At 37.9% G+C, this 20,725-nt stretch overlaps 1 protein-coding gene across 2 annotated transcripts in view; it reads right to left on the bottom strand.

Annotated features, from left to right (window-relative positions):
* Nucleotides 1–20,725, bottom strand: part of PTPN4 (protein tyrosine phosphatase non-receptor type 4) — a 118,387-nt gene that overhangs the window by 75,127 nt on the left and 22,535 nt on the right. The window lies entirely within an intron of this gene.

Below are 20,725 nucleotides of genomic sequence, written 5' to 3'. Positions count from 1 at the left end.
CTAAGATTCTAATTATTATGCAAGCACAGGCCAGCAAACTACTTATGTGTACACCTGATGCTATTAGCTCTATCCAATGATACTAGTTACTTTAAGTACCTCACAGGATCAGGGCCTGTGATTCACTTAATTACACACTAGCCAAACTATTTCTACATCCTTTGACAAGGGCGTAAGCAAACAAAAAGTTTCATAACTTAAGTAGAAAATATATTGAGATAGAAAATTAAGATACCTTAAAGAGTAGTAAAAGAAAACAGGTATTCTCAAAACTGAATACAAAATGATTGGTTTTCCTTATTCTGTGAAAAATTATGAAGACTTCAAAAACATTCACACATTTCCCTCTTAGTCTGGGAGGTGGGTGTGTATCATGATAAAAGAAAAAAAAAAGGAGAATTTAGCAGAGGACAGCAAACATCCCAACAGTGATTAGAGAGCTTGCCCGGACTGTAAGAAATATCTGTGCTCCAATATACAAAACCGAACAGGGTTAAAAAGTAGATCAGTCCCCTGCTAGTTGATAGCTTAGATGTGGGCAAGTGGAAGACCAAGATACAAGCCTCCTGTATCAGGAAGGGTTGAGGCTTTGCAGTTTAACCTTCTTCCCACTGCCTGCAGCCAACCTTCTGAGTGACTGCCCTAAAAATCCCTGACATATTTTGCTTTTCTAAAGCACATCTTCAGCTCTTTCAGCATGACCACACATCTCAGACTAAAAAAAAAAACCAACGAGGTATATCTTTTATAATAAGCCACACTTGCAAAATGTTTCAGTTTTGACTTAACCAGCATTTTTAGAGCAAAATGTACTTGTTTCCTTACCAAACGGCGTTTTTTTTTTTTGTTTTTTTTTTTTTTTTTGCTACTCAGTCACCCTGGCTTCAGAACTGCAATGCTGTATTCATGCAGAATTACAGCAAGTTTATTTTTATTTTGCTAAACTGATATGACAAACTGAGAAAAGCTAAAGATACCAGATAAACCCACCAGATGCTGGCTAAACTTATTACTTTCTTTTAATGATAAAACAATCAAAAATTGTGTCACAAGCATTAAAACTCAAAAGTAAAGCCTAACAAGAAAGTACATGTCTGACAACTCCTCATGAAGAGGCTGCTTCTGCTATGCCTAATACCAGTCTCAAGAATAAAAGGCAGAAAACATTTAACAGAGAAGAAAAAGGAACTGAACATCCATATCAGCGATCTGCGACAACAGCTTAACATTTCACAAACAATATTTTGTCACATAGACACAATCTAAAAGTCAATTATCTTACTAGCCATAATGGTGTAAAAATCACCATTTTTATCAGTGCAGCTACACAATCAGTAACTACAGGCAAGACTTTAGAGTGCTATTTGCCTGTGAGCTCAATCAAAGAAGGTTTCAAAAAAGTATGCAATTTGATTAAAAAGTTCATCCATACCACAGAAGCAACCCTTTGACAGGATATTTACAAGGATTTGAGTAAGTGACAAATCAACCAAGGCATAGTGAGGGTTATCGTAAGAGTCCTTTCCCAAGAACACAAACACCAGTGCACAAAGTGGGACTGTTTAGCTTTCAAGTAAGTATTGCATTAAAAAACCATTTGGTAATGAGCTAGGCAGGTCTAATGCAACAATCCGCAATTTTGCCATAAAAAAAAAACAAAACCCAGAAAATACCAAAACAAAACCCCCACGAACCACGCCAAAACCCCATCATGCTTTAAGTGAAGAAAAAGGCAAATCTCACCTTTGCCACCTGTTCTCTCCCCTATTTTGTCTTATTTGTTGATCAAGACCAACAGTGTTTCTTAGTTACTCATCACTGCCTTAAACTAGACAAAAAACTTCTGGGATTCAAACAGAGCAACAAATTCGTAAGAGCAAACAAGGAGAAAATCTGCCCTCAGTGATCTTCAAAATCCTTTAATACCAAGCAACCATTCACCCTGTCCTTTGATTAGACCCAACCTGCAGGCACAGCAAGGTTCTTGCTGTAACATCAATGATCTTTACTAAAACAGAACAGAAACATCGAGTAGACTCAGACAGTGAATCAGATCTTTCTCAATGAACATAAATGAAATGGTGAAATTCAAGAAAGCACGCACTGCATTATGAGTTTGCTAAGGAAACAGGACCAGCTATATTGGGTCAGAACAACAGTTCATCTAGCTTGCAGGTCTGAAGAACAATGCCTTCTCACTCTCTTTAATGAAGGAAGAAATAAACAGGACACCCATAAAAGATATTTCCCACATACTGTTCCACAGTCTGGAATTTAGCATCTTCCTGGCCTGGAGCTCATAATCACATCATGCTGGACATCAGTCATTTATGTTTTCTTCATGGACTTAGGAAACCATGTTTTGAACTTGCACATTAGGCAACGAAGCATTATATTCCATGTCCCACACAGAGTAAGTAGTGGCCTGAACAGCCAGCCATCTTGCAGTAGACAAGTTTCTTCCATGAAACCAAGAGGCTTGCGACAACAGAACACAGTTTTACAAGTATAATCACTGAAATACTTGTACAAAATGGACTATAACAACCATGAAAGTAATAGAGAAGAAGGTGAATAAAGACAGACTATTTTCTGCAAACCACATTCAAAGTTACTCTTTCCCCATGTCAGTGAAGAAACAATGGAGGTATATAGGGATTAGGTTTAAATGCCTTCACCGCCACAGGCTCTCTCAGAACGATTTTTCCAAGATCTGCCAGGGCTGTTACATGTAACTGTTTTGTGGCCAATTGTGTACAAAACACATATTTAAACCTCTATCAGCTTACCTACGTGTAAAAAAGGTGCAGTTTTTAAGCACAGACAGACCCTGTGATTACTGATCTTACTGTGACACACTTGTTTTACAACATAATTGGCTGCAAACAGTATCCAAATCATCTTCACCACTCCTTTCTTCCCGAAATACATGAACCAAGAACACAGACAATATTATTTCTCCTAACCAAGTACTGCCATTCTTGCTATACATTTTGAAAGCACACTAGCAAAACAGTGAGATGGCTAGCTGTTGCTTATAAGGTTATAAATCATAACTATCTGATTGCCCAGCAAATACTGATATATAAAATGTCAAAACTGATAAAAGCTCAGCCACGCTGGTTGCAAACTCCTGCAATGAAAATGTTATAGCTAAAGTCAGTATGGAACAAATAAAGGACTGACTGCAAGTTCTCAAGTAAATCTGCAGCCCCAAAAGAAACAGGAGTAAAGATAAAAGGTGACATTCAACCAAAATAAAGTTTGAGAACAGCTGACTTAACGCAGGTTAACTTAAGCAGGGTACTACTGTGTGTGCATATCCACGTCATGGACAGTACCATGGCCACTTATGCTAAAATCTTTCTATATATGCAAGTGGAATGTTTAAATTGTACTTAAATTGGATTAATCTCTGCATATGAAGGTTTCTGCTTATTATTTTTCAGCGTCTTCTGCTAAGCATGTAATAGTCAGACATTTGAGTTAACAATCCAAAGCATGTGCTGCCACAGCAACTGGAGAAGCACAGAACTTGTGCAATGAAACTCCACTTAGCTCTCAGGTCTGTGGAGGGAGTAAGTTGTACATTTCCTGCTTGAGCTCAGGTTTCAAGCGATGAAGCAATTCTAGGGAGTGTTCCCTATCAAAGGGCAGAACATTCCTGCAATACTGGCTTGGTTAGGGCATTAAAGAGCACACAGAAGCTTCACAAATGAATTTTCGGCATCCTATATTCTTTTATGTAAACATATACAGTAAAAAGGCAATTTGCTTGGGCTTACAATAAAATAACCAATTTTAAGCAGCTTAATAAATAAGCAGTTGGTTAAGAAGGTAATTAACTGAAATTTAATTTATCCAAAAGTGCAACCAATTCGCTGACTTGAAGTAAAAGAGATCTTTTAAACAGAGTTCGCATCAGGTACTGTACACAAGGAAAACCACCTTAGCACAATACAATATGAACATATGCATGCCAAGATAAGAGAAACTTCCATTTTTCATGGATAACCTAAAGCACCTAAGAAGCTAATGCATTTCCAGATTGCCATTTGTTTAGAAGCCAATTTTTTAGCAGCCCAGAGGGCATCTATTTCCACTGTAGCCCACCTACTGATCTGGGTCCAAAACAGTACACTAATTTGCTACAAGAGCTGGAAAAGTAGGCTGAATTCATAGAAAACCCACATCCTTTTAACATGATGTAGCTTCAATACATTAAATAGATTGCAGACCTCATGGTTACTAAAATTATCCGGACAACCTAATTAGGAGAAAAAACCCAACTATTAAGAGCACAAAGACAATTCTGAAAGTTTGAACAGAAAGTAATACAACATACTGCATTTCAAACACTGAGCTATATCTAAAACCCATCTTCATATACATTTACTGAAAACATCTAAGTGAAACTACATTAAGTGTTTTACCCAAAACCAATTTGAAAATGCTAAACATTAGCTGTTTGTGTACTACTTTGAGGGAAGTCCACATTCGTCCAACAAATGAAAGTTCACATTTTTTTTTTCTTTCAAAAATATGTTTTGAAAGCTTTCAGCAATTCTGATGTAGCATACAGCTTCAGGACATTCCCTATAAATACAATCAGTAGTAGAAATGCATTTTCATTGAAGTGAATCGACCCATGCACTACAATCCTGAACTTGTTCCAACAATTCATGCTTCATTCATTTCTTCCTGCTTTCTGCTGACCAAACAATGGAAAGTATCCATAACTTTCAAGAGTTACATGTATCAACTCTTTACAACCACAAAGTTGGTATGTAAACTTTGGGTCATTTCACTTTGTTGGCACCAGGTGAAAACGTTCAAGGTAGACTTCTAACCAGACAACAGCATCATTAATGATTCTGGGCTTTATCAAAACCTTCTGATTTTTTTAAATATATAAATTAATCAAATTAATTCTGTTTAAGGAACATAATATACTCCTTTAAAGCTATCATATGGTCACTTACTAACCTCTTCCTAAAACTTCCACTGGAAAAGAGGGATAAGGCATTTTTCCTGTTGACAAACTGGGACAGTTACAGTGACTGCACAATGCAACTACCAGCACAATTCCTTCAATGTTACTGCACCCCCAAAAAAGTTGTCAAAAGAGCACACTGAATACAAGGAGATACTGGTATTGGAAGTTAGGAAGATAAAGTTTCCAAAACCTCAGCAAATTCTCTTCACTGGTGGGTAACCAGATTGAGCTCTTGTTAGCCCAGGCACCTGCATGGGGCTGGCTGCTCTGGAACTCCAAGCTCACCCCGCTCCTCAGTAAGGGCTTCCCACACCCTTTACAGCCTGGCCCTGAGCTGCATCCATGCTTCATATGTGAAACTGGTACACCAAACTTACCTAATCTCCAGCTGCTTCTATACATTACCTCAAGACTTACATTATCTCTGTGCACTCTGAGCTGCTTGATTAAATCCCTCACAGATGCAAGTATAGAACAGCAAAAGAAATTCCTATCTGCAAGTACTTCACTCTTGAGAGCAATAAAGAGCAACATACCCACATGCTCCCAAAGTCGTCCATAATCTCACCTGCATTTCAATGAACAAACTACTCATGTCCTCCTTTTCCTCGATCCTGAACTACGTGGAGAGCCAAGTTAACACAATAAGTATTAATTCTTAAAGCCCATCTGACAGTTTCTGAAAATTTTGGGCCTGAAGTTCAACAGCTGAGAGAAAAGAAGTGGAATTTAGCCTCTCTTCTCCACCATCAGCTCCTCCTATACACAAGCCAGTAACAAAAGAATTCATATTCTATCCATTTATTCGGATAAGTTTCTAAGATTGTTAATTCATCTAATTTTATGAACATGAGGATTTCATGGGGCTAGCTGTGATTTCAGTACAGGCTCGGCACCTAAATTAATGATTACTCTCAGTTTAAAAATGACTTGAGGACTTCTTTTTAAATTAAGACCTCTTTGAATAATGCTTTTTATCTACTTCTTCGGATAAGGGTTTCAAATCTGAAAAACTGCTGTGTGATATCAAGCAAGATTTTCATGTTATAATCATGTCATTACTAACAGAGACAAAGGTTAAAGGCAGAACACCTTGCTCTATCACTCCCAGAAACCCTTTTGTTCCCAACATAAAAGTAATTAATAAGTGTTCGGTCACTCTACACAGGATAGTGGCCAATCTGTTAGAGAAAGCTGGAGTATGTATACCAGAGCACAGCAAATTAGTTTGGTAGTAATGTAGCAATCTACTATTTCATCTGAAAAATAAACTATTTTGACAATTTAACAATTCTCTCCCTCCCCTGAGAACAAGAACATAACTAACACAAGAGCCTGTTATAAATGACACTTCTATTGAATTAAATGTCAATAATCATTATGCTTGAACTGCACACTATGCTCAAAGCTAAAAAAAAAAAAAAAAAAAAAAAGCCTCTCAAATTCAGCTGCTCCCTTTCTCTACTGTCTGAAGTAGGGCAGTTCAGGATGTCTGGTATCTGCTTTTTTTCACTCCTGGACCTAACATTTCAGGAAACACAAAACCAGCACGGTAGAATTAATTAGTCTGAGATTACAGTACTTAATGGCATAGTTTAGAAGTAATACTAATAATAATAAAAAAAAAGTAGTTCTCAAAAACCGTTCCATCAACACTGTCAATTATTTTGAACCTAAATCCTTGTATGTCCTCCCTTCCTATGCCCAGCCCTTTTTTACATCAAGTAACTCTTCCATCTTCACTATCCAGGATGCTAGATTAGATAAACCTGAGAAGATATTAATTTTTTTTGAGAAAAAAATAATACAAATGGACTTACAGTCCCAACAGCTCAATATGGTTCATTTTAAACCCACTTTTAAGGTTGAAATTTGTTCTTAGTGAATATCTGTCCACACCACATGGCAACTGGCAGCCTGATAAACGCACTGGATTTCCATAGTACATCCTGTCATAGTAAATCTGATCTTTTTTTCCCAGGTTTTGACCAGTTCTCTAGGTGGGGAACTGAGCTTGAGAAAAGCTGAAGAAATACACCCAATACACTAGAAGTCTGCAGCTAATAAAGATCTAGAATTCACACAGGTTCTTGGTTTTTTGTTGGTTTGGGTTTTGTTTTTGTTTTTACCCTATCCTACTTGAGCAGGTTCAACCCGTTTCCCTTTTCACTGCAACAATCTTACAGGTCAGAGTGTGAACAAATGCAAAGACAACAGAAAACCTCCTGCCAGCTCAAGGCTCACTACTCACTGACCTGACATCTTCAGAAGAGGCAGGACTTTTGCATGATTTCACAGTGTTGTAAGAAAAATGTCCAGAGTCCATGTGCCTTTAGGAAAAGTCTTCATATCCTATATATAACCCACGGTTATTCACAACAAATACAAACTCATCTGTCCTACAGGTGACACACTAAAGCTACAATCAGACTTGAAACATCATACAAGTTTGTGTAGCCGTATTGTTTCTGACCTGGAGACCTTTCATTTGCAGGTGATAGTGAGGAATAAGGGAAGTTTTATGAAACAACAGTCACACACACATTTGAACAAGATGTGTGAAAAACTTTACAGGAGGTTTCAGAGATTATTTTGAGCATTAAGTCTAGAAATGTTCTATATGATAGCAATATACCTGCACACCCCTCAATGAAATAGAAAAACACACCTATCCCTCTATTAAGCAATACACTAGAATTGAAATTCAGGAGTCAACTGGATCATAGTGTGACCACTGTACAAAATGGTTTAGGAACGGCATACTATGGTGCGAAGAAACAGAGCAGGCAGCTGGAGCTAGAAATGTCTTCAAGTAAAGATACTGGTATAGCTTAAGGCCTGTGATATGGAAACAGAAGTTGACAGCAACCACCAGCTATAGCAGCGGCCAGCTTGCATGCCATGAAGACACACTGAAGGAAGAGCCCCTGGGTGCACATATGTAGTCACTGCACCACTATATGACCACCTCAGCCAGCTTGATGGACAGCAATGTGCACCAAGTCAGCAGCAGCCCCCCTTCCTGAAATAAGCAATTATGGATGGAAAATGGCAAAGCTAGCAGGGGAGAAAAATTGAATCTAACTATAAAAAAAAAAAAATGCAGAACAAACCCCATGGAAGGGCAGATAGCTGAAGCAGTCAGAAAAGGATAAAGCTGCCAGGAAAAAGAACCAAGAGGAGGAGTACTGTTTAAATATCACAAAATGGTGAATTTAACCATCCTTCTATATTTAAAAAAATATTATATATTAAACATATCTGCAGATGCATTGATACGACATAAAAACCCCTTGTTTCCTAGTATGCAGCTTTCAGCTTATGGTATTTGGAGGCATTTACCATGTGAAAAGATCACTAGGAATAAATAGAAGCTTTCCAAGTGAGTTCCACCTCCAATATTTTAAACTCAACTATCTCCATAGCCTACCCTTGCTTGAAAATAGCCTTAAAAATGGCAATCCATGACCCTCACACAGATGATTACTCCATCTAACTCTTTCCATTCCTGGAGCTGGATTTCTTATTCTTGGTTTCATGACTCAATGCTATAATAAGATGTAATAAATGGAGACTACAAAGAAGCGTTATTAAAATATCTTCTTGATAGAAACTTCTCAAAATAAGTTTGCAGTAATTTCTTAAATCTGTTCTTCAACTAAGTTAAATAGATTTTTCATTAAAAGGAAACTCTGGCTCCCATACAACAATAAGATTAGGGAGCCTAAATATTTGCTCACCAAAAGAAGAAAGGGTTGAAACCAGTGCAAGTTCAGACAAACTTAAACCAGAAGCAGCAGGTGCTAATAACAAGTTAGTATTTTACATCTTGCTTAAGAAAGGGAAAAAACCAAACCAACAAAACCAAAAACATTCAAACTTCTTCCTACAGTTTTCCTCAAACATATCAAGAGGTAACTGAATTTGATTCCCCTTTGCTATACAACTCAAAAAAAACCCCCAAACATTTCTTTACCTATTACAAAAGGTGTGTACAGTCCTCTACGGGCCTAATAGAAACCAAAAGTTCTTTAGTATCTAAAAGGATCCTGGTAATCTTTGAGCCTTTAATGACAGTGTGCAACTGCCTATAGCTAGAACAACCTAGTACAGTCCTTTCAGGACACTATTAACAGCTCTGAACTTCAGCGACAGCCTGACTACACATGCTGAATCAAGGAAATGTAGCAAGTGAGAATTAGGTTTTGATTTCACCTTTTCCATCTACAAATAGGAGGGGGTTTTAACACAATTTATGAAGCCCAAAAGAGAAAGAAACTACATGTAAATAACAACTGGTGGTCTTCATCAGTTGTATACAACTATGCAGACGAAACAGGGGTAAAACACCTAATGCTGGAGTTACATATTCTAACTTGGTGCGACTGTAAATGCACAGAAATCCCACATAGTGTATGCTGCACAAGCCTCAACCACGATTATCTGAAGACGACATCAACAGAAAACATACCTATGGAGAAGATTTGTGGGCTAGCTATTAGCCACTTGAGCACCCACAGATCAATACTGCTGCACACAGCAGGATCTTCAGGTCCAGAGCAGCCAGTTGAATTGGCAGCTTTAGTTCCAGCCATGGCATCTGTGTTGTGAAGCCTTTGAAGCTGAAGGCAGTCTGAATTGAAAACAAACTGGCAAAATTCGGAAAAAGCTTTTATTCTACTCATAGCCAACTTCAAGTTGAATTTTGGCTGGCACTAGAACTGAAGTATTAGACAGAGGGAGGAAAGTTGTCTGTGTATATTCTGTTCAGAGTTGCTAAATCAAAGCCAAATTATTTTCAATAGACTTAAACACAGCAGATGCTAATTCTAAGGCTGAATATAACCAACTGGACACTTTCCATCAAAATTAGTTTTTAATCAGAAATGCCATTTCCACAAAATAGAAATTTTCATATGGAAAACTTGAGTTTTGCCAAAAAACACCGATTTTCTGCTGGACACATTAAAATAATGCCTGTCTGGCCACCTGCCTGGAAAACACTTGTCAAGTCCGTTTCCTCCTCCAATAGAAAACAAACCAAGGGAAGCCTTCTAGCAGTGCTGCCCAGAGAAGTGACCTCACTCCATCCGTGCTGCTGGCTCTCAGCCGCGCTGCTTTACACTCCTTTCCTGAGCACCTGGGTACTCAGCTTCTCCTCAGGTTTTTGGTCCTGCGGTATCAGAGCAAAGCAGGTCGTTTCTTTGGTTGTTCTTGGGGTGCACGCTAGAGAGAGACCCCAAAGGACCTTTGGGCATGAGAATGAAGGGTTCTCCACACAGGACGAGAGCAGCTTTGCTGACAGACCTGTCTAGTAGCAAAAGAATCATCCTATTCTATCATCCCAAATTTTAGTTATTCTTTTATTTATTTATTTATTATTATATTTATTATTAAGAATGCTCACATTTTTACAGCTTCACTGCAGTTTAGGTAAGTATTTTTCTGACTCACCTCTGTCTCCTCTCAAAGATTATCTTTACAGGAAACAATTTCCATTTTCAAGCCAGCTCAAGAGGACTAGAAGTTCAAAATTATTTCAGTGAATCTGGGACTTCTGGTATCTCAAAATATCACTCATTTTCAAATGATTAAGCAGTTAAATTGATAATTGTTCACCTGCAGTGGAACTTTAAAAATAAATAAAAAAAAATAATCAGAGTTTTGTGGGTTTAGTTTCTTTGGCAAAGTATCTTAAAGCAGTCTAAGCTCCCCAGATTTGTTAACTGTACAAACCTACTTTGTAAAAGGATCAAAGATCTTGACTAGAGAACAACAGGACAATTCCATCTGTACTTTTTACAAAGTGAAGCTCAAAGCCAAAACAAAAGTTTTCCAAAATTGTGGGATACTGACTTCAACAGTGGCATTCTTTCAGGGGTTATGACGTGATTAAATGTTATGGCCAGACTGCAGGCTCCACGTGCTTATCTTCATACATTCTGAGCTTTGTAAATTGTTAAACTACAATCAATTTTGTATGTAAATGAATAAAAGGAAAAACTACCTTCATGACTATTTCTAATAGTTATCTAAAAATGCTTTTCCTTTTTGGGATGCATTTCCTTCTTTTGAAACTAAATTGACAAACTTACAGAAGCATCTGTAAAAATACACATTGGAAGAAAACATAGTAAGATCCAAGCTTACATGAAAAGTTTATAATTCTTACCAAGGTTCATCAAAGTAGACTTTTGAAAAAACATTGACGTTTTTTGTTCTTGAATATGACTGGGTTTTTTCCTTATACCTTTGGTCTTTATAGAATTACACAGTAATCCTTCGAAGTTTCCACAAAATTAACAGCAATACCAGAAGTTATTAACAGTACGAAAAGCAACATTACACTGTCAAGGCTAACTACAAGTATACTGCAAGAACAACAAAGCCCCTACATTTCTGCATCCAAAAAGTAAAGGCACAAAGTTCCACGTATACAACTGGAACAGGCACAAAACCTAGAAAAAAGGAATTAATGTACCACAGCACCAAAATGAAGACATACTACATTACCCAAGCAAAACTAAAATTCACTCACAAATCCTGTATGTATATTCTACTCACCTCAGCCCATCCAATTAAATCTCAGATCTTTAATTAGAAGTTAAATTGTTTTTACTAAGAGTGATTTATTTTCCAGGTTTAGGATATACATTTTCTATATAAAACATTTAGTGTCATTGCATTTAATAAAACATCTGACAGAAAAAAATTATCTGGCCATTTTGCTTGGATCAGCTGCCATTCAGAATCAGCAAGAAACTGTTGGTCTGAGAGGAATTAATTCAATTATTCTATTATTTATTGATTGTATTTTTAGTAGGAAAGCAACTAAACAACTAAAGCATTCATGTTCAGGAAGACAACAGAGGCTTTAAAGCTTCTTTATCATATTGGCTCAGTTCAGTATGAAGTTCCACTTCCACTGAAAAAGCACATAACCACGTTACAAGCCAGTTAATCAACTGAAAATGAAGCAGTAAAAGAAAGATCACAGCTTCAGTTGGAATAAAACACTGCCGAGAAAGGCAAATGAACACACAGATGAAGAGTTAGTGTGTGCTGAAGTTAAAAAGCAACAGGCTAATAAAAGGAGAAAGTACTACAAAATTGTTAAAGGCTATTTATAAGCTTAATGTCACACTACTGTTTATCACACTGCTATTTATAGTTTGTCTCATGCATTTACCACTTTTAAGCAAGAACAAAACCCTGAGTGCATTTTAATCACCTGCATATCACAGGGTCTTCAATTTAATTTACTTACTTCTCTGCTGCTCCCGAGAACTTTCATCTGGCCAAATCAATTTCCTGATAGGGAGCTAGCACACACCTCCTGCCACAGACCAACACGGGAACAGCCCACTGCCCCTAATGATACCTTGACAGTAATCAGATTACCTCTTATTCTTCTTTGTAAAACAATCGGAGGTCTGCAAGCACCCTGTTAAAATATGTTCTTTGCCACTAAAACTGTAAGATGGTTCAAATTGCCGGGTGGAACCTCTTCACTGTGTTGCAGGCTGCAAGCACAGTTACCATCCCTCAGCAGAGACTAGTTCAATGTTTGTTTTTTTCCCCCTACCAGAACTATAAACGCCAACCTGATTGTAGCCACAACCCAATACAGAAGTCCACACGTCATCACATAAAACCTTCTCAAACTTGTAGTATAAAAGATCAGACCAATCTTATTTATTTATTTGTAACCAAAGCTTAATTCCAAGACAACCATGCTGACAGAGGTTATAGATCTAGTCACCAAACTTCAATTAAGTGAAACGCAAATCAGCTTTTACACTACATTGCCTACAACTGACATCTACTTATTCATAATAAAACAATCTAACCATAAAACTTCTCTCAAAAGAAGTCTTAATCGAGTAATTAATTTAGCTTTATATGCCACTGTGAAGTTCACGCTAGTGGTGCAAAAAAAATTAATGTTAAAAAAGAACATATGTTATTTTACTGTTCAACTGTATATGGGAGAGACTGTGACATCCTAGCCTTTAACAATATTTTCCCGCTGTTTTAAAAATAAGGATGTAGCATTCTTTTTCTCTTTGAAAAATGACTGAAGCAGCAGATTAATTTAAGAGCCTTCTATGCAAACTAATTCACCTTCCAACATACATCAAAAATGCTTAGCAAAACCCCCATTTTGATAGTCTCTTCCACTGTATTGCAGTTAACAGATAAGTATTGTAAGTGAACAAAACCAGATATAATACCTGAGCTGTTAGAAACCAGAAGTTTGCAGAGCTGATCTTTACTGCAGTCAGTTCTCTTTGCTCCTCCATGCAAGTGCTAAGGTCCTGAGCCCAACCTCTGCTGAGGGACTGTGCAAGGCAGTACGCCTGAATAACAGATTTTAACCAATACCCTCAGTGCTCTCTGTTCTCTTTTGATTCTACTGAAAAATTAGTTTAAATAATAATGAAAGACTGTGCTGAATGTCTACCTATTTCAAATGTGTAACAAGCATCTGAAGCATGTGGTAGTCTACAAAAGCCTGACAACGGAGACCTAACACAAAGCTTTGTGAGCATGTTTTCAGCAAAGTTGGCATACTACAAATGCCAGAAAGCAATTTCAGAGTCAAAATAAAGAGGTAATGTAAATCTGCAAGAAAAAACAAACTTACCTAAAATACCATGATTTCTAGAAGCATGTAAGGAACCCACATTTTAAGTAACTGATCTGCAATGACGGCCTGAGGAACACAGTATAAAATTCACCCTGCTACCATATTTGTTATTTCTATACAAGGGGTGAAAGTCGGTCTCCAAAGCTTTCTGACAAATGTCTTAGTAAGACAACAAGTCAATGTACTTTTATGATAATAGACCTTTAATATTTGGAAATTAGTACAGGCTATCATGTAGACAGCTGACATTTAGCTGGAACACCTATCAAAAGCAGGGCATTAACTCCTCACAGTCAAAACTAAGCATGGAAATGATGCTGCAGTTCTTAAATCTAGAAAGTAACTACTTCCTCAGGTGTGACTGTGGTCCACGCCAAACACAGTGGAGGACTTAGTAGGTAAGCATATTTCTGCCCAGCATTTCAGTTCTTAAGAATCCATACATACGAAGTGACCCATGCTTCCAGCGTGCACTGTTATGTGAAGACGTGAATCTCTGACAAACTGAAATTCCTTCAAGCCTGTGAAGCCAAAAAGATTCAAGTCTTTTGACAGAAATGATAAATTTAAGTCTCCTTAACAAGAAAAAGATTTGCAGAATGTACCCAAGTTTCCCAGCTTCTTGTCCTTTTAGTAAAGGTGAGAATCAAAATTGTTGCTGTTTTCTATAAAAGTAGTGGAAGGGAAGCTGCCAGCAAGTAAAATCATCGCTTCCTTAAATACCTTTCCTTTGAGGCCATCATTGAACACTTTTTTCTGCTCAACTGCCAAGCAGTCAACATTTTGGGACAGATTCATTTCCCTTTTCTAAAAGGGAACAGAAGCTACTGTTGAAAAAAAAAAACCCACCTCGCAAAGTACAGAGCACAAATTAGTATCTGTGCAGTGGCTCCCTCTGAATAATGCCATGTGCAGAGACTGTTGATGACAGAAAGAAGGAACATCTAGAATTCAGCCTGGTGTCAGCCATTTCAAAATTATGGGCAGTCATTAGAAAAAAGCCCACCATTAGATCAGGTGTGATTAGTCTCCACTAGCCATAACTTGCACAAATGAGAAATCAAAGCTGTAAGATCAATTTGGTAAGCAAATCTCAAAAATAATGAATGAGGCAAGTTTTATGAAGAATCTAGCTTAGTATCCCAAAAGCTCTAAAAGAGCGTACTTTAGGCATTTATGTTTTATTTAAAAGAAAATGCAGTTCTAAAATTTCCCACTAAAATTCTTGCTTATATTCAGAGTTCATGAAGTCACAATAAAAGGCTGTGACTGTTATAGTCAAAGGTATTAGCACAGACTGGCAGAGACATGAAAGCAAATTACAGTAATGAATATTAAGTTACCTTTATGAATACCATTATAGACAAAAATTTCTACCAAGATGGTAGTATAAATAAGAAAAATTTTAATGTATTTTCTCATTTTACAAATATGATAAGATATGGTCTCTCTTGGGAGAACAATTATTCTATGAATATTTGACTTCAAATGCAAGATTTTTTTGTCTTAGCAAGTACACGTTATAACCCCTGAAAGAAATAATAGATAATAGTGAACAGTGGAAATAGCACACTGTTAAGTTTATGTTTTCAGACATTTAAATGTGGCTACTAATAGCCCTTTAAAAGTCATTAGGCATCATTAGGCAATTTAAATAATATACTAATTAAGTAATCTTAAAATAGTTTGGCTCTTGTTCCCGTTGTTTTCCCTGGAAAGGCAGGTACAAACATGGGTTGGATTCACAAGCTGATGGTTACAGATTCACAGGTTGATGCAGCAGCCATGCTGAAACTGCAAAGATAATTATTTATTACTGAAACCACCAGTTCCATACCATTCCCCTCCTTCAAGTATTCCAGTTCTCCTCCACGTTCCTCCTTTACTTCTCAAGGATCTAACAATCCCTCTTCTAAATGCTTGAGTCCCTTCACCATTCAAATCCTTACCTATATTATACCCATTTCTCTAATAACCTTTCAACTTCTCTCCAGCGTACTCCATCCTTGTCTTTGCTGCTTCATGCCCTACTCCTTTGGGATAGGTACAGAAAACCGAACAGCAACAGAAGTTAACAAAATGTTCCCCAAAAATCACACAAAATGAAACATGTACCCCCCTTGGAGGCAAGATGAAACACTGTAGCCAAGAGACAAGAGCAATGCCCAAGTCTGCTCCCAAGCTTAAAGAGAGATGTGAGGTACACTTGTAGTCAGAGTAACACCACAGGTGTAAGGTGCCTGATGCACTCCACTGAGATGCTTTCCACATGGTTATGAATGGGAGGGATGGATGGATGGCAACATTATCACCTACACAACATTACCAAAAATCTCTACAAGGCTTTTAAATTTCACATATATTAACACGAGGTACAGAAAGATTCCCACACCACAAGAAAAATCCATAAAGGACCTGCACAGTCTCCCTGATGCACAAATTCTGAAGTTATTTCTGGGTTTCAGAACTTTGCCCTGACTCATTTTCCTACTATCTTCACCAATCGAATTAATTCAATGCCTGTAATGCTTAGGGACAACCTCCTTCCAATCAAGACTTTTAGGAGAAGAGAAAACCCTGAAGGAAAACTGATAAAGTACATTCTCAACATGCAGAAACATGTTGACAGTGACACGATACAGCTTTCCAGTAGCTAAGTTTTCAAATATTTAAGAAAACTTACAGCCTCTATCAGGTGTGACAAGACACTAAGCAGATAAAAGATTATATTCATTTTTTCTTTAACATAAAAATATTGTACAAAGTGCATTGAGAAAGAACAGTCTAACAACACACAAATGAACCTATGAAGATGGCATTAAAAGGTGACGAGCTCTCCAAGTCAGCATACCTGCACTGCTCCTCTCAGGCATTATGCTTAAAACCTTCTCATTCATGTGCCTCTGCAGTCAGGCCCAATTGCTTTCTCACACCCTCTACTTTAGGCACTCTTTTATAATTAAACTCTGCTTCCCCAAACTATTTGCTGCCTTCTGCATTACATGACAGAAAGCGAAGCTTCTACCTCATACAGAGAATCACAATTTTTTCCCCTTTTTTTCCCCCTTGGAGGCAAAGACACGATATAAAAATTGTATTATTACACAACTTCTTTTATTATAAAGCAGCATCAGTAATACTGCTTTGGACTGTTTATTTCAATGCTTTTTCATTATCTAGAATTTATATCCTTAAAAAAAAGAACAGGCCAAGCTAAAAAGCTATTAAGCTAAATAGATAAACTATATTATCTTAGAAGCACAGTTTATTTATACTGCCTATGAAGAAAAATATTATTTCTCCCAACTGCTGTAAAGATAGGTTCTCAGGGTTTAGATAAGAAAACTTCATGAGTCTCATGTAATACCACTATAAAGGATAAAACTGAATCGTCTTTCGGTTTTTTTGTTGTTGATTTTTAGTTAATTTTTCCATGCTGTATTAACACTAACATTACCACATTATTAAAAAGAAAATGTGTTCATTTGTTCTAATGGTGTTTTACAACAGGCACACGGTCTGACATTACTGAAGCACTTCTGAAAGCATCATCGATAACATCCCAGAATTAAAAGGCTAAAGAAGAGGGACATATGGCAGAACATGGAATGCGCACATTAACAAAGAAACCAAGTAACTGGGTTCTTCTACTTTCCAATGTCTATTCACACGCACTTTCCCCTGCTGACAGCTCTGCAGCACAGCCCGGTTCCCCTGCAAGCAGCTGCAGGAACCACAGCTGGAAGCAACAGGAGCATTGCTCTGCAGGGCAGGGTGTCTCTGCACAGCGGTATGGTGCTCAGCTGAGGGCACAAAGCTCTTCCTTGGACTCTCACACATGTTCAGAAGAGGTATTTTCCCAAAATGAAGACACTAGTATCACACAAGCGATAGCCATATTTGCTGACAGGATGAGATTACTTTCTTTCTAAATAGTAAAATGTTCTCACCAGAGTATCACAGATGAGATTCAGTTCTTCTGGGGGACCAAGCCTTTCACTGCAGGAAGTACTTTAAATAAGGACTTTAGGAATCCAGCATTTCAAAAAATGCCATGGTAAACTGAGTTAGCAACAAGCTTCATCTTGACAGATGTAGGAGACAGCCCAGAATAGTAAGGCTTACGAAGATGCAGCGCACCAACACCAAACCACCAGCCACTTTGTTCTCTTTTCACAGTTAAGTCCTTCCTGATAAAATTTGTGGATCTGTGACAGAGATTAACAACCTCGCCATACTAAGAGGCAAAAAACTTCAACCCATGAAATGGAGAGGATCCTTTTCCCATTACAGAATAATAAACCTGGAAGCAGATATAGAAACCGTATTCTGTAATAGCATTCAGTTACATTTGCATAATGGTTATGGGGAGTACTCTAGCCAAAAAAATCCAGATTATCCCTTCTGAATTCCAGCTACCATACCAGCATTAGCAGTACTGATTTCAGAACAAGTACGCTGCAGCAAGCATCTGTTGATATGGTCAGCAAACACTGGCTAGTCATCTAGATACAACCATGCAGCTGATGGAATGGGCTGCCAATATCAGAGTTCAACAGTCTCAGAACTGTCAGCAAACCGAGCAACACTGGTAGCATCCCAGCCTACCATGAAACTGCTGATACCTTGCGTGGAAAAGTGTGACAACAGCATACAATTTATTCCCTAGATCACAGGAAGGAGACCCCAGTGATCCATGGCTGGAAAGTTTCCAGTGACTCCAGAAAGTTGCAAAGAGCGTACAAACACACAGATTGATGAGTCCCTTTATAGTCCAATAAAGGTTTGAGAAGTCTCAACTTTGTCCAGTGCTGGAGAAGGTCCTGTCCTCTGAAGTCAGTGCTAGCAGATCCAAAACGGGAGCCTGAGAACAAAAGAGATGCAGTTCCAGTCAGATCACTCAATTACTGAGCTGAGGCTGCTGAGAATGTTACACACCACTTGTGAACAGTGAGTAGCCAGTGCTGTGTACCACGCCACTCCTTCAGCGTTAGTTGACGGTAGGGTGGCTCAGAAGACAAGCTAAAGAATATCTGAGAGTTCTTCAGTCCTGACTATTCAGAGGAAAGAAATGAAACAAAGCTTGTCCTTTCCAGATTCAGAAGCTAGTGTCAGGATGGCTCGGGCAGTTTCTGAAGAATGGGCGTTATGTTATGTGCATCAGAGAAAGAGGCAATGGTAAAGTGTTTATTACCACCACTGCCTCATCCTTTTGAAAAGTAGCTCCCACTCTCCAAGAACCAGCACAGCATGTTTATTTACCAGGAGGTCACCCAAAAATCTCTCAAAGAAAGAGAACTTTGCAGCAGCCAAGAGCATGAGCAATCTACAATGCCCATCTGAGAATGTGCTGTTCTCAAACTCTGAAAGCTGGAGCCTGGAGAGCAGAAATCTCTGTTATTTAACACAAAACCAGCAAGAAGCTCGTGTCTGCTACTGACAGGCAGGCAGACTGCTAGGAGCTATTCTGATTCTTTACGAAAGATGTAACATGAGCATTATTAAATAACAGACATGTCCATCTGTCCTCTGGAAGTATATAAAGAGAAACACAAATTAGAATTTCTTCACAGTGTTAGATCATCCGCCTTTCTCTAAGAAAATCTGCTGAAAAAAACACAGAGAAATGAAAAGGTGCCAACTAGACTGAACAAGTGCTGACAGAGCTCATGAAAGTGCAGAAAAATCTCATCTAGCTCTCAAGAAATCCAAAATAAGTAACTGAAGAGCACAGATACCCAAACCTACAGCTTATGCATACTTTGTGGTAGGCTTTGTTTTTTAACAAATATATAGGCTATGCTGCATGTACATCTCTCTGGCACACTGTGGTCACTACAGGAAAATAACTTACATCTATGAACAACAACCAATATTTTCGCTACTATATATTATATTAAGCCATTTTGTAAACTCGCTGTTACACTCTGCTGAAACACGATACAGGAAGATATTGGTAGCTGGAGTAGGAGTAGCCACACCACCATTGCACGGCAAGTTTTAATAATAGCACAAATCTGGTTCTTAGATCTCATCCTGAAATTCCATGGACTGCTGAATTTTCAGTCTGAACCTCAAGGGATGGGAAAAGTCTTAAAATTATAGTTCAAACATTTACCTGAAATTTACTTTTGTAAATTGAGCTTGTTTTCCTGTTTTGTTGGCTTCACTAAGAAGTTCATTTCAGTTTTCTACTGAATACAATTGATAGAGAATTTAAAAGAATACAAGATCACTTTCCAGAATAACTATATCAGAGTTAAGGGAGATCATAGAGCCTTTACTTAAAAGGTCTGTTTTCAGAACACTTACAGAGAAAAATATGACATCTATGGAAAGTACATAAAACCTAGGCAAGGAAACAAGGGAGAAATAGAGAACTATTTGACAGCAACATTTAAGTAAAAAGAACACAACCACCATCTCCACTGGCAGCAATTCAAGAAAAACATTACCTCAGGAATCCAAAAGCAACTCCCCAATGAAGATCATGCCTTTCTTTCAGGAGGAAAAAAGAGAACTGCATTGAAGGGCTTATGGAAAAATGCAGGCAGTAGGATCCATGTTACCAGCAGGTACCAACTGTACAGAACGGATGGCGGCTAAAAAGACATTATATGACTACTGAGAATAGGACGAAGGTGACAGTAAGAGTTCTCAGGCAAAGGCATGCTGCCAGCCTTATGGACATCAGATCGTCAAGTGCACACATAAGGCGGCCTTAGGATATTCTGGGAGAAGGTGGGATTGTGGAACATAAACTCACAAAAAGTCCTATTTATTTACATTCTACACACCACAGAAGAGTCTATTTGCCATTTCTGATTTGGCTTATACTTCAAGAGATTGGAATTTAACAGCTCACCTTCATCAGGGCAATGCATCAAATCCTGGTATTAAAGTTTGGAAGATTACTTATTTACTGAAAAAAACCCTAATACTGAATGATCATGTGTAGCCTGAGTGAGCTTATGTTTGATTCAGTGCATTAAGCTCAGATTTTTGTTTTACTTCATGGTTTAATCTTTGAAAGAATCAAAGATTGATCCTTTTGCCCTAGAAACAAATGGAAATTTTGA

The sequence above is a fragment of the Falco biarmicus genome, chromosome 8 (genome assembly GCF_023638135.1).
Source record: "Falco biarmicus isolate bFalBia1 chromosome 8, bFalBia1.pri, whole genome shotgun sequence".
Taxonomy (NCBI): domain Eukaryota; kingdom Metazoa; phylum Chordata; class Aves; order Falconiformes; family Falconidae; genus Falco; species Falco biarmicus.
Note: the sequence above shows the minus strand (reverse complement) of the source record. Positions and strands in the feature narration are given on the sequence as shown.